Source organism: Mesocricetus auratus, unplaced genomic scaffold (genome assembly GCF_017639785.1).
Source record: "Mesocricetus auratus isolate SY011 unplaced genomic scaffold, BCM_Maur_2.0 Super-Scaffold_100676, whole genome shotgun sequence".
Lineage (NCBI taxonomy): Eukaryota > Metazoa > Chordata > Mammalia > Rodentia > Cricetidae > Mesocricetus > Mesocricetus auratus.
Window position 1 is genome coordinate 23,870,294 of NW_024429266.1, and position 14,138 is coordinate 23,884,431.

The window sequence follows — 14,138 nt, forward strand, 5'->3', positions numbered from 1 at the left end:
AGTCCTCTGAAAGAACAGGAAATGTTCTTGACCACTGAGTCATCTCTCCAGGTCTGCACCAAAACTTTTTAAGCACTTATTATTACTCCAGGGAGCCAAGAGGATCAGCATACACTTTCTGCTCTCAAAAAGCTCTGCCTTCGTGCTGTTTGTGAAGATCATTGTAGGCAGCATTATCCCTTCTCTGGCCTGCTGTTGTTTGGCAGAAGGTCATTTTTTTTTCTTGTGTAAAAGCCTAGTTTAGTTCCTGATTTCTTTCAGTGATTTACAACCACCATTGCTGTCTTCTGTTTTAAAAATGTTGCTATGAAGAAGTTGGCTGTTGTCTTATCGTTGAAAGTAATGCATGATGTTGGGCATGGTAGCACACGCCTTTAATCCCAGCACCCTGGAGGCAGAGGCAAGCATATCTCTGATTTCAAGTCCAGTCTGGTCTATAGAACAAGTTTTAAGACAGTCAGGGCTATACGGAAAAGCCCAGTCTCAGCAGGGAAAAAAAAGGGAGGGAGAGAGAGGGAGAGGGAGGGAGACACATAGATAGAGGCAAAGACAGAGACAAAGAGAGAAGAAAGTAATGTATTTATTTCTCCTAATTGAACTTGAGTGCTTGTCATTGGTTTTCAGACAGAGTGTGGTCAGGTACCTGGGGATGGCTTTCATCTAACTGAAGCAATTCAGAGGACATCATAGATACTCTGAAAACGTGATTGTCCACCTTTCACTGGCTTTAGAAAAATTTTAGCTAGGTTCTTTGCAAACACAGTTCTTGCTCTAACTCCTACTGTCATCCCCATCCCCTTTCCTGACTGTGTTCCATGGCCTGGTTTACTGAACCTTCCCTGAGCTCGGTCTGCTTTGATGGTCAACTTGTCTATTGTATTGGTAATTTTACTTATTTCAATATTCACCTCAAATGTTTCTCCTTCTGGGGTTTGTTTGTGGACTACAGCTCTCCACTGAAGTTCTGAAAATGTTGTCGATTTTTCTTAAACATGTAAGTCATGGTAACTGTGAAGTCCATATGCAATGACTCACATATCGACCTCCTATGTATGGGTTTTATGGTATTGCCTGATATTTTCCTTATCTTGTATCTGTCTAGACCTGTTCATTAAATGCCTACTAATATTTTAATAATGATGAGTGTGGCATATATAAGATCATACAGACAATCTGAGATTCTGTTGATGGTATTTACTTCCAGGGATGATATGCTTTCTTGTGAGAACATGGCAAGATGACCTAGTCTAGAACTGTGCTAAGTAGGATTCCAATTTTAGGCCTTGTGTCATTCTATTTCTTGATGTGCCTCAGTTTCTAATGCAGCCCTGATGCTTGCAAAAACCCGTCTCTTTAGAAGTTCCAAAGTAGACTATTTTTAAAAATCTCTCCCAGCACTGTGAGAATATTTATTCAGTTTTCTAGCTTCTGGATTGTGACTTAAAAACCAGCAAATGACACAATAGAAAAACACAGGGCAGGAAAAAGGCAAAAGCTGAGCTAGGCTTATGTTTCTGTGCTCTTGGCTTGTAGGCCCTGAGGTTTGCCCTTAGTCTGCAGCTCTCAAATGCCTTCAGACAGATTTCTTTTTTAAAGTCCCCTTGCAGTTGTTTCCTTAGAAGTGCAAATCTCAAACCGTTTTAGCAGTGGTGGTGATGGTTTTCCTTTTGTTTTATTTTGTTTAGTTTTTTGAGACAGGGTTCTCACACAATAACTTACTGAGCATCCCAGATTGGCATCACTCTCATGATCTTCCTCCTCAGTTTGCCAAGAGTCAGGATCATAGGAGCAAGCTAAGAAACCTGCTCAGAAGTGCTCTCTTTGGGAGCGGAGAGATTAATTGCTCAGCGGATAAGCACACCTACTGTAGTGCTGCTCACAGCTCTATGTAAGTCCAGAGCCAGCAGATCTGATGCCTTTGGCTTCTAAGTATATGTGCGCACGTGTTTGTACACACACACACACAATTTAAAATAATAAAAAATCTAGTTGGGAGTGGAGGAGCACACCTTTAATCCCAGCATTCTGGCACAAGAGGCCAGTCTGGTCTATATAGTAAGTCCCATGCCAGGCAGAGCAGGCAGAGCTACAGAGTGAGACCTTTTCTCAAGATAATATTATTACTTTTACTAAATCTTTTTAACTACCTTTTTAAAAATAATAACTGTGGAGAACCAAGCCCAACCTAACTTCCCAACCACAATGTCCCAGGTCTTGCTTCACCAACAGAAAAATGATTCATGTCTCGTGTTCACAAAAGAAAAGAAAAGCCTCCATTATGGCATAGCTTCCACTAGTTGAAGCAGGATGGCCATACTGCACTTTTGCATGTGTGCCAGGTCTTGTGAGCTCACAGACAGAATTCATTCCTTCTTTGTTCCCACAGGAAGAATTCCATCTAACCCAGACCAAAGCACAGAATTCCTTTGCTGTTCTCTGCTCTATCCCGTGCTGTATCTTGCTGTCAGCTCCATCATAATTTGGGGAAGTGTCAGATAAAATAATCTTTTAATCCCAACTAATGGGGGCACTTAATATCGATTTACAAAAGATAGTCGCTATTAACTTATATATTTAATATTGACTTTATGAAATGTGACGCAATGAAGAGAAACATAAAAATTTTCCATCATTTTGTCATCATTACTTAGTCTATTAAACTGTTTTATGCTGCAGTGAAATTTGTTGAAAATCAGAGTGCTAATTCAGGAATGCAAAGTTCATTGATTTCTCTTCATTTTTATCTGTGTATAAATTCAATATAAAGGGAAGGTTGCAGGCAACTAATTGTGTAATTGAATTCTACTAATTTTTAATCTTAAAATATTTTGAGGCAGCAATTTTTTAAAAGGTATGCATTAAATTTTAGAGCTAGAAAATGTCTTAACTCAACCTTTTTCTGAAGTATTAATTTCTTTCTTAAAATATAACTGTATGAAAATACTTCACTTTGCATATGAAAACATAGACCTAACTTAATGCTAATGAGAAGAAATAAGCAAAAAAGATATTTTTAAAACTACAGTGTAATCCAGTTTGTGGTGGCACAAACCTTTAATCCAAGCACTTAGGAGGCAGAGGCATGCAGGTCTCCAAGTTTGGGGCCAGTCTAGTTTACAGAATGAGTTCTAGGACAGTCAGGAGAATACACAGAAACCCTTTCTTGAAAAACCAAAAAAACAAGCAAACAAACAAAAAACTGCAATACAAACCCACTTTTTTGTTCCTCTTTCTTAGATACATTGGGATGCTGCCATATGCCAGGCAATCAAACACCCATGTTCCCCCTCAAGTGACTGGTTGTCCATAGGCAGATACCCAAGGAGACAGAGTTATGTGAACTGCATGCAAAGAGACCAAAAGAATTAATAATTTTGACTAAGAAATTCAGAAAGGAATTTGTGCTGGAGTTAGCCAATGAGGGGAGAAAAGTAATACTTCTATTAGAATTACTGGGAAGAAATTTAGCATAAAAGCAATAAGAAAATCAAAAGGCTGGAAGTGTAACCTGGAGATAGATTTGGAAAGTCAGAATATACCATGTAAAGGGATTGAACATTATCTGAAAGGGGGCTGTGAGTGACTCATGATTCATTTTGGGTTTTCAGAACACAACGATGGAGGGCTGGGGAGATGGTTCAGTGGGTGACATACTTCCTAATTCCAGCACTGAGGAGGCTGAAATAGGAGTATTCCTCCAGCTTCCTGGCCAGTCAGTCTAGCTGAACCAGTGAGTATCTGTCTCAAAAGATAAGGTAGAATATGATGGAGAAAGGCATCCCAAGTCAACCTCTAACCTACACATGCACCCTTCACACACACACACACACACACACACACACACCACAGATACAATTATGTCAGCATTTTACATTGGTGATAGATTTGGTGTGGTAGTTTGCAAGAAAATGGCCCCCAGAGGAAGCGGCGCTATTAGGAGGTGTAGCCCTTGTTGAAGGAAGTGTGTCACTGTGTGGTAGGGCTTTGAGGTCTCTTTTGCTCAAGCTTCCCTCAGTGTGACAGTCAGTTGACATCCTGTTGCCTGCATGATGTAGTACTGTCAGCTACATCACCATGTCTGTTTGCACACCTCCATGTTCCCCAAAACTGTAGGTGAGCCACTGTCAATTAAATGTTTTTTTTATAAGAGTTGCTGTGGTCATGGTGTCTCTTCACAGCAATAAAAACCTAAACTAAGATAATAGGGATATACCGGTGGCTGGGAACAATACAACTGTCTAAATAAGACAGTCTTGAGCAGTGGTACACTTATCTGTGTACCACTTTGGTTTTTCAATGGTACACTTCTTCCACTGACACATATGTGAAGGATATAATTTAAAGGTGGATGGTGAGAAAAAAATAATTTAAGCGGTGGTGATATATTATTTATATTTAGGATTTATTAAAGCTTGCCTGGGGGTACAGAAAGCAAAGTTGGCCACAAACTATAGAGCCAGGCAATGGTGATACACACCTTTAATCCCAGCAGCCATATTAGCTAGCCATAGAGGCAAGCGGTGGCACACACCTTTAATCCCAGAATTCAAGAGACAAGCAGATAGATTTCTGTTAGTTCAAAGCCACACTGAACTACATAAAATTGATCCAGTTCTACAGAGAAACAGCTCACACAAAGGTGATCTCAGAAATTGGGATCACATATCTTTAATGCCAGCACTAGGGAGATAAAAGAAAGAACCAAAAGGTCTCATTAGAGACTTATTTTCCAGCCATATTGAGGACAGGACAGCTCTTTCAGCCTGAGGTAGAGTTAAAAACTAGCGGAGGCCAGCTGCTTTGCTTATCTGACCATCAGCTTGAACCCCAATATCTGTCTCTGGGATTTTATTGTTCCTACTATTTAAGCTAAATAAAATAGGTAGGTGGTGAGTCCCTTACTACAGATAAGAGATAAGGAGGCCTTCTGCTGGGAAGGGGGGTGTGGTGATGAGTTCCAGATGGTTCCTCTGAGTGGCTTAGGAGAGAGGTTTTGATATGGATATCTGTGGAATGGCTGACCTGTACTTCCTTTCTCCAGCGAGCTCTACTCACATGGCTATTGCAAGATTTGTCCCCTTTTCTGTGCATTTTTATGTGATTCCTATGGACTGGTCATTCTCGGTGTCTGAGCAGACTAAATATCCAGGGAGAATCAGGAGCCTCTTGGTGATGACTCCTTTGAGGAAGAAAATTACTTCTTTCCTTCTTCTGAGGCCCCTCCCTTTCTAGGTTTGTGAGTGAGTTCAGTTGTTGTGCTGATTAAAATAGAGTTTGTCCCAGGGAAACAATGGCATCACTTCAGCAAATACTGGATCACTTTCCTCCTATACGAAGCCTCGGAGTAGCTGTTCAAGGATTGATATGCTTTTCAAGGGAATGCCCAGAAATTCAAAGCATTTCATTCCCATTTCTATCTGTAATGATCCTTTTTATCCCCATGGTGCAAAGATGACTCTGTTACCACCAGACATTACATCCTTATTACTGCAGCCCAGCCGGTAATAAGAATGAAAAGGGAGTGGACATAAGCATGCTGTCTGTCCACTTTTGAGCTATGTAAACAGCAACAACAAAACCCCAGCTATCCCAGGAGCACTACACAAGAAATTCCTCTTTGTTTAGAATTATGACAAATGACCACACATACATGCAAAATAGCCTGAGATATTAAGTTATTTAGCCAGGTATGTTGGTGACAGAATAAATTGTGATTTGTAGGAAAGAATGCATGCTATGGATACAAAACTAGCTGAGCCTGTCAGTTGCTTTTCTGATGAAATACAGGGAGTAGAGTGTGTCTGCATATACTAAGGTGTCTATTGATCACTGTTATATACAGATACTAACAAAGAGAGAAAAGAAGGCTGAAGAAGTCTAAAGGCGGAGGATCTCCTGAGAATAGAGGTTAGCCTGACATTGCAGACGTCTTTCCTCCACCCACCCACACCCCACTTTCATTTCTTTTTCTCTCAGGACAGATGAAGTGTTTATGGTTCCAAGACTATTGAGCCACAAGTCCAGACTTGAAGACAACCTTGCAAGCTTCACAAGTAGTACAGGAACAAATGATGTAGACACAAAGTTACTCCTGACTGCATATGGAAGAGGTATAGTGTCCTTACGGTTAGTAGAGACTATCAGAATGTTCCAGGTCAACTCCCCATCTCCATTCTTAATTCAAACAGTATTCCCATATCCCAACTATATCCTTTGCAAGGGGATTTCATAGCTTCTGCCATCAAGGCATGGAGTACGGTGTAAATTCCCCAAGCCTTGAATCTAAGCAGGCCATGGGAATGACAGACCACTGTGAATGTGCACTGGTGTCAAGCTCATGACACAGAAGCCATTCTGTACTGTCCCTCTTCTAAATGTGGCTCCTCCATGTGAGTAAATCTAATAAAGGCTGAGAAACCCAAGATCCAGTTGTTCTCACTGGCCTAACCCTTAACTAGTCCATGTGAACATGGCCATCTTAGACCTTATAGGTACCAGGAAACATTCTAGCCATCTTTGCTGTTACATTTACTAAGTGTTTATGTGTTTGAGCACACGTGCCATGACAGAGGTCAGAGGTCAACTTGAATCTACTGAATCATCTCACCAGCTCCCCTAACTGTCCCAATGAGCCCTGATCAATTCTTCTAAACATGACTTGGGCCAGAAGAACTACCTACAAGTAGCTTACGGAGTTATGAGCATTAAAATTGGTTGTGGATTGAAACCAATAACTTGGGGATTGTGTACAATGAAATTTAAATTCCCTAAAATAAAGCCCACTTTAGACCACACAACTATTAGTGGACTGCATTTACATTTTATTTATACTTTAAGATAAATTGCTTTAGTCAGGTGTGAATGGGAACATTCCCAGCTGATAATGTTTGATTAAGAGTAGAAGAAGAGAAATGGAAGATAGGCAATTGGGGGGGTTGGGGGGGCTCTGTGTTTTAGGAACTGCTAAAGGCATGAAAAAGTATCTCTCCAATCCCTCCAGGGACTACAAGTTAAGGGCACAATTCCCATCTCTCTGTACCACTGGGAGTCATGGAAACTTTAGGGAGCAGGGATGAGTAGGAGGAAGCCCATTCATGACAGGCATGTGTGCTTTTTAGCTGTTTCCTGTGTACTGAAACTTCAGCTCATAGGATTCAGGAAGCTGACCAGAATTTTCTAAGCCAGGAAACTTAACAAGACTCTAGAAGTTCAGAAAGTGTTACTATTCACAAATGCCTTCTCTGGGGCTGTATAGGCAATAAACAATTGCTGGGGAAGAGATGATTCTTCAGTGGAAACATCCACGGGTTGGACAGGAGAGCTCCAGCTTTCATATGTCACTCATAGAGGGTTGGGCTTCTGTCATCCATGTTCCTGTAAGTGACCCAAAATTCATTGTTTCACCAAGCTAGACTTGGTAAAATAATTTCTTTGGCCTGTCATCAGATCAGTGCTGTATCTAGAGGTCAGGTGATGCAACTGAAACCCAGAGAAGGACCAAGCAGAAGCATAGATAATCTGGGAGAAGCAGTTAACAGTTAACTAGTCCCTGCAATGGGCAGGAAGATACAACGTAGGCTGATCTGTCTGAGCGTAGAACATCCAGAAGCAATCTCAATATGGATACCATTGCCATGTGGTATGGGACAGCGTGCTGGATGGTTTCGTGTCAACTTAATACAAGCTAGATCTCGCATCATAGAGAAGGGTTCTCAATTGAGAAAAGACCTCCAGAGGATTGGGCCTTAGGCAAGCCTGTAGGGCATTTTTCTTAATAGTGATCAATGTGAGAGGGCACAGCCTATTGGTGGCTGGTGGTTCTGGATGCTATAAGAAAGGAAGCTGACTTTTGTTTTTCAGGGCTGTTTGCATGGGTACCCGGGTCGAATTTGAACAAAGGCAGCTGCTGTGGTTACCGCAGTTCCAGCTTCTTCTCTGCGATGTTGCCCTTCACCAAAAACGCACTAAGCCGTCTCCAAGTTCGAAGCATTCAGCAAGTAGCAGCAAGGCAGAGCCCCCCAATTTCTATGACAAATATGGAAATACAATATTAGCCGGTGGAGCTCTCTTCTGTATTTCTACATGGACGTATACAGCAACACAAATTGGAATAGAATGGAACCTGTCTCCTGTTGGCAGAGTCACACCAAAGGAATGGAGAGATCAGTAGTCATGCCAGCTGGTACAAGAATCAAGGAATTGTTTCAAAACCAACATAAGTGATGCCAAGTCAAAGAATCATGTATCCACTAAAATATGACATATTGAAGAAAAAATAAAGGACCTTTCAAACCTAAAAAAAAAAAAAAAAAAGGAAGAAAGGAAGCTAAGGAGCAAGACTGTAAGGAACTTCCTCCAGGCCTCTGGATCAGCTCCTGCCTCCAGTTCCTGTCCTGCTTGTGTTCCCATTCGAACGTCCTCCAATGGTGAGCAGTGAGATGGAGGTATAAGTCAAACCCTTTCTTCTCCAGTTTGCTTTTGATCTCAGTGTTTCATCAGCACAATAATAACTGTAACTAAGACAAATGTCATCCTTCTTACCATAGTGGCAGTTGCACATACTCTGTTATAGATGATAAGACTTGCCAACTAGGTCAAACCCTGTGCAAGAGAAAAACCCTTGTGAGGAATCCTTGTCTATATAGTATGAGATGACACTCCTTAATAAACAATAAATAATAATAATTAATAAATGGGGTCTGCCAAACTAGACAATATACTGCAATCCCCCGAGGTAGCACACAGGCAGAGTGAAAAGACAACTTTGGCAGTTGGGTGACTTCTGCTGTGGGTGGTAAGACATGTAACTAGAGGTGAGCTGTCTCCCCTGAAAAAATTTGCCTTTGTAAGGAAGGAATCACCAAGAGACTATCTATCTATTAGACTGTCATTTGCTGGGAAAAGTGAAGCTTACCGGGGAAGAGGGAGGGTTGAGATGAGGGTGTCTTGATGGTTTTGTTTTTGTTTTTCACAGTTGGTGGCACACAAGGGAAAAAGTATAAAATAGGCCTGTGCTAAAGAGCCCTTCCAAGAATCCAAAAACAGCAGTGAAGAGGGAGAGACCAAGGTGAAAGTGACAGAAGTTATCCCTGAAGTAGAACTTTACCACAGAGGAAGAGGAAAATCCCAGATTCATCATGGAGACTGTGATAATGGCTCAGTACAGGGAATGATGATAATTAGGGTATCTGGACAGCTAAACTTGGGGATGACTTCAAAACAATACACGAAAGAACCTGCACAGCTGGGCTTGTGAGGCTGTGGAACATGGGGCGGGGGAGGCTAAGTAGATGAGTTTGCCTACTATTACAGAAGCAAACAAACATGGCAATATAGGCAACCATCCATCCCCAAGACACGGCTGAGTAACCTGTGACAATACAATGAAAAACAGTCTTGATGGACTGGTTCATGTGAGCCATTGGGGACATTGTTTATTACTGGCTGGGGTCCCCATGAACATGAGGGATTTGAAGACAATAATGGAAGGACAAGCATTATTGAGCAGGTTGGTTACGTGAGGAACAGTGTTGGTGTGTAGTTCACTGATCTAGATAGGGCTTTATTCCCAGGAGAGCTAAGAAAAAGGTTCATTCAGCAGAGACTGGTGTGAATTAGCGTTCTTAAGCCCTGTGGTGAAATATGAAATAAAAGCGGCTCTGGAAGATCTGAACTACTTCAACTGACATGGAAACATTTGTTGATAAAGTGCTAATGCAATCAAGAGGGCCTGAGAGAAGGGGAAAGTTGACAATGACCCATCCAGGTTATTCAAAAGCAAATGTGCCAAGATTTGTGTTGAGCTGGAGCTTCTGGGAGAGCATGTTGCAAGAAGCAAAATTCAATGCTTGTAACATTGTAGGAGTCTTTCAAGTCTGAACAATAGTTCACCAAAGACATGGAAGAGTGAATGACAAAGCAGTTCAGCTGAAGGAGCCTAAAACTTGTTGTGGACACTGGCAGTTACTCCCCCTGTATGCTCTGTGCTTTTTTCCCCTGTAAGAAAGTACACTGGGAATAGAGATCATTTGCTCAGCACTGGTCTCTCTTAGAATCCAAGTGTGGCTGATGGAGAAACAGTGGGCACGGTGCCAGCTCAGACTCTGTCATACATAGCGGACAAGCTTGAGCAGCAAGTGAAGCAAGCAAAAGTATGGTCCCACTCCTTCTTGCCCCTGGGTAGGGTGAAATAACACAGAAAGAGGTGTGACACCCCAGAGCAGTGCCTCACAGTGACAAATCAGGATTATCTCATAGAGAGCAACTGCAGTTTACAGAGAGCTAAATAAGATGGTACCTCCTCATCCACGCCACTGTATCCAGCATTATTCCTTTACTGAAATAATTGATAAATGTGCTGTTATCTCTTTCTGTTATGTTGGGCCTTGCCAATATGTGTTCTTTAGTATCCCCTCAGCTGCTGAATCTCAAGATTGGTACTTGTTGGGGAAGATGGGTGTGGCCCTTCAGAGATGGAGGTGGCCCTTCATCCCACCCTCTGTGAAATGTTCTCATTGTGTTGAACTCTGAAGTGTCTTATGGATTTGGAAAAGCATCAGGAATAATAATCAAAACAGCAGTTAGAAATAAGCCAAATGAAAGCACATGTGCATGTGAAGAAGCCATTCCCAGAAGCACCAGGTAAATGAAGATCCCATTGCTAATGATGGATTTTCTTCAGGAGTTGTTGGTCATGAAAGTAGAAACTGTGCCTGGGGTGTCTGCTGCTAGCATATTCTCTGCTGACTAGACAGTGCCTAGTGCCATAGAGTATGCTGTCACAAAACATTTGTCAGGTCAAAGTTTGATGTCAACTCTCTGGTTAGCATCCTCTGTGAATTTCAAAAGCACTTAGAATAAAATCCTAACTCTGCACCATGGCTCAGCACCGAATTCTGAATGCTGGCTCATCTCTGCACCTCACTCTGGTTTCCTCTTAGCTTTCTTTCCTTCCTCCAGTTTATCCCACACCAGGATCTTAGTGCTTCTTCTTTCCACCTCTCCCTTTTGAGTACCCTTCCCCAGCATCTCTGCATGACTTGTCCTTGTGTCATCCCGTTACCCAACATCAAACCCACTGGCAGCTAGGAAGATGACCATTTGTTTTAAAATGTATTTAATTTTTAATTGAGAATTTGATCAGTATATTTTAATCATATAATTTTCTTTCTCACACTTCCTCCTTGATTCTCTCCCTCTCCCCATCCAACCAACTTCATGTTCTTTCTCTCTCTTAAGAGCAATAATAAGGGGCTGGAGAGATGGCTCAGCAGTTAAGAGCACTGACTGTTCTTCCAAAGGTCCTGAGTTTAATTCCCAGCAACCACATGGTGGCTCACAACCACCTTGAATGAGATCTGATGCCCTCTGCTGGCATGCAGGCAGAAGATTGTATACATAATAAATAAATAAAATACTAAAAAAAAGAACAATAATAAAAAGCCACTAAAAACATGGAGGCCAATTTGTGTTAGCCAGCTCCTGAGCATGGGCCCTCCCCGGAATATTGTTGATATGCCCAGTGTCACTCCATTGAAGAAAACTGATTCTCCTTCTCCCAGGAGCTATTATTTTCAAAAAGCTTTTTGGCTGGGGTGGGACTTTGTACCTACCTACAGTCCTTTGTTCTGGGAGGGATTCTGTCTGGCTTGGGCTTGTATGGGTCTTGTTCATGCTGTAATAGCTTCTATGAATTAACCCTGCTGTTTCTAGAAGTCATCTACTACCTTGGGGTCTTGCAATCTCTTCATCTGTCTCTCTTCTACATAGATCCCTGAGCTTTGAGAGGAGAGTTATGATACAGACATCCCATTCAAGGCTGAGCACCGAAGATGACTGTACAATTCAATGCTCATCAGCCTGACTCGCACTAATCACAAGATTTATGCGTCTCTGGACTTATGTGTTTCTTTATTTGTGTATTATTTCATAAATTAGAGTGCAAGTCAAGGAATCCAACTTGTCTCTTCACTATTAATTTCCAAGAGCCTTGGAGAATATGACAATGACCAGGATGATGTAATGCATCAACCCTTCCCTATACCTTTGATTGGCTTTCAAGGGTTTGAACTGTTGGCTGTTTAGTCCTAACATTGATACAATATTGACTATCATTCAATAGCTACTCCTAATGAGCTGTTGACAAACCTGGGAACTACTTCTGCAAAGGAATTTGAAACAGGGATTTCTTAGAAAATAGAACCATGTGATTTCTCAAGATGCCAGGGTAAATTTGTGCCACTTACAGCTTTATCATCTAAGACTAGTAGATGCAACATTGTGGACCCCTTGAAATCTCCCAAGGCACTAATATATATATATATATATATATATATATATATATATATATATAAATGTGAACAGGCATACACTGCCAACTTTTGTGTATAATTTCCAGGACTCTGTAGAACCTTTTAAGCTATTATATAGACCTTGGTTAAGAGTCCTTATTCAAGAACTTTTGTGATCTAATTCAGAGGGAAGTAATCCCACCACAGTTTTAAAGACTACCCAGTGAGGCACAGAATCAGGACCAACCTAGGAAATTTCTATAAACACATCAGAGAAGGTTGTATAAAACAAAAGGAAAAAAAATATTCCAGGTAGATGGGGTACATAAAGGTGGGTAGGAGAATGGAAAGTTCAAGAACAGAAAATGTGGTAAGCAACAAACAAGAAAAAAGAGAGAGTATGCTTAACTGGGGATTGGCTTATAGTTTCAGAGGTTTAGTCCATTGTCATCGTGGTGAGAAGCATGGTGACCCTCAGGTAGACATGGTGCTGGAGAAGAAGCTGGGGTTGGAATGGGCTTTTTGAAACCTCAAAGCCTATCTCCAGTGACACACTTCCTTCAACAAGGCCACATCCCATACTTGTTTCTAATAGTGCCACTCTCCAGACACCCAGGATCAAATCTATGAGCCTATGGAAGCCATTCTCATTCAAACCAGTACGGTGCATAAGTTATTGTCTTCTTAGATGACACAGCAGCATGGGGTAATGAATTTATCTCTGACCTTACCTGTTAAAATAATGCGTGAGGAAACTTGCGTGGGGGACCTTGGCAGGCGAGACGGACCAAGGCGGAGGGACAAATATGTAGGCAGACAGAGCTTAAGTGAGAAGTTTTATTAGGAAGGGGAGGGAGGGGGAAGTAAAGAGAAAGAGGTGAAGAGACACAGAGAGGACAGAAGAGAAGAGGGAGACAGGAAAAGTCCTGTCTGTTCCAGGGGAACCACGGGGAAGAGAGCGGTAAAGAGAAGTGCAGAAAGAGAGCCTAAGTGGTCCAGGGTCTTTCTTTAGATGGGGTCCTTTGCGCCTGCGCGCAGACTACGGCATCAAGGACTGCTGGGCTGACCAGAGTGCATTCTGAGTGCATTCTGCCAGGTGACAGGGGCAGCTCAGCATAACTCCTGAATCCTTACAGTACTAACAAATCCATGCCCTGGTTTGCTGGAGAATGGAGTGGCGTCCTTTCGTTCATTCCCCACACCTGGTTCTTTTTCCTTCGGGGATGATGAGTGAACAGTGCTTTCTACTAGGATTTGAGGAAGTTTGAGCGAGAATTTCAGCTTCACCCAGTCTTCTCACAGAGGTGAGCACGACTTTGTAGCACGTCAGAAGTGGGTTGGACTGAGAGCTGCTTTGTTACTGGGTCAGATTTTGAAACTCACATCCAGAAAGCAGGACTCAGCGGGTCTCAGCTCCTCTAAGCGCATATTTGTTTTTCGTTTGTTTGTTTGTTTTGTGTGTGTGTGTGTGGTTTTTTTTTTTTTTTTTTTTTTTTTTTTTTTGAGACAGGGTTTCTCTGTATTGTTTTGGAGGCTGTCCTGGAGCTCTCTCTTAGACCAGGCTGGCCTGGAAATCACAGAGATCCACCTGCCTCTGCCTCCCGAGTGCTGGGATTACAGGCGTGCGCCACCAACGCCCGGTTTAAGAGCATATTTGTAACACAGCGATTCTAAGTAAAGTGTTGTCCGGATATGGAAGGAAGGAAAAACAGTATCCATCTTCTGTCACGGTTCATAAAGTTGGGAAATTGCACGTAGAATTTTTTCTCTCAAAACCTACTTTTCAAACTTCTCTAATGCTATCCTAGTCATTCTATTTCACCTGAGGTGTTTGCTCCCTTTGAAATC

General features: G+C 41.9%; 1 pseudogene; it reads left to right on the forward strand.

The window, feature by feature from the left end:
* The first annotated feature begins 7,923 nt into the window (after positions 1 to 7,923).
* Positions 7,924 to 8,274, forward strand: LOC101840644 (annotated as a pseudogene).
* Positions 8,275 to 14,138: the final 5,864 nt, after the last annotated feature.